This window comes from Condylura cristata, unplaced genomic scaffold (assembly GCF_000260355.1).
Source record: "Condylura cristata isolate star-nosed mole 26May11 unplaced genomic scaffold, ConCri1.0 scaffold00025, whole genome shotgun sequence".
Taxonomy (NCBI): Eukaryota; Metazoa; Chordata; class Mammalia; order Eulipotyphla; family Talpidae; genus Condylura; species Condylura cristata.
The window spans coordinates 1,039,673-1,041,086 of record NW_004567126.1 but is presented as its reverse complement, the minus strand read 5'-3'; positions in this window follow the sequence as shown (position 1 = coordinate 1,041,086).

The window sequence follows — 1,414 nt, the reverse complement described above, 5'->3', positions numbered from 1 at the left end:
AACCATGTTATTTACTCATTTTATAGTGTTTCTGGACAGTTGGTACTACAGGAGCAGAGCAGGTATTTTCATATATATATATATGTATGTATGTATGTATATGTATACATGTATGTATGTATAAGGATATATGTGCATATATAAAAGTGTACAAAATGAAGAATGATGTAATACATATATTTGTATGTATATGTATGTATATACATATATCATTCTCCATTTTGCACATTTTTTCATCTCAGTTGTAATCACTGTGGACTTCCCATCACCAATTCACCCATGTGCCATCACCATAGTCCCTGGAGCTCTTCCCATGCCAGTTTTGATCCTAGTCCCCTAGGAGCAGGGATTTCCATCTGTTGTGAACACCATTGGGATACAGTCTGAGTGTCTCCTAAGTTTCATTTGAGTGATCAAATGGACACAAGTCTCTTAATGTGTCTGCTGGGATGACTCCTGGTGACCCCCAAACTCAGCTGGACCATTCCTGGCACACAGCAGGCACTAGATAAATGACCTCCTTCTGAGAAGGGGAAGTCATGCCCCAGGGTGGACAGGTGGCTGCTTCACATTTCTCCGGTGACAATCTCACCGTGTGGAGGACCCAATAGGATTGCAGGAGGCTCTTCTGGCAGTGGGTCCTGTGCCATGCACTCCAAACTTCTGCCACCTCCTTGTGCCTCTCTACCATAGACTTGTTATCCTGGGACTCAGGCTCTGGCATACCTTCATACCTGGATACTTTCATCCCTAACCTGATCAGCTGTCTCCTGCACGGGCCCCATTGCTCTCCCACCATTCCCAAATTCTACCTAGTTATCCAACTGTTTCTGCATGAGGGGTCCACAGTTCTTAAGTCTTAGATTAGGTCCCTCTCCTGCTCCAAACTCTCCCATTTCTCCTGACATCACTCAGTACAAATGCCCAAGTCCTTACTGTCCTCCACTTTATTGCTATATTTTCCAACACTAAATCCCTTCCAGCCCCACTGGCCAGTTTCTCACACACTTCAAAACATTTGTACTTGGGGTTCTATCTGCCTAGAAAACCCTTGTCAGCTGGTCACCTCCATAGAGAGGGCTTCCTTGATCTTTCCTCTTTTCCAATCTTGTTGGTCCCCTCTGAAATTACCTTAAATAATTTATTCATCTGGCCTGTTGTGTGCTTCTGTCTTAGATTCCCAGCTTTCTAGCCAGACATTGTGCAAAGGTTAAAGGCACTGAATCTGCAGCCAGGCTCAGCTATATTTTAGTATACTCACTTTGAGCCATACTTCACCTATGAAATGGAGGAAATAACAGTGGCCACCCAGAGGAAAGGATGCTACAGGTTAAAGGAACTATTAGAACAGAGGCAAGGTATACATTGAGAGATCAGTAAGTGTTAGCTTGGGTACTCTTGGCCACTGTTATAT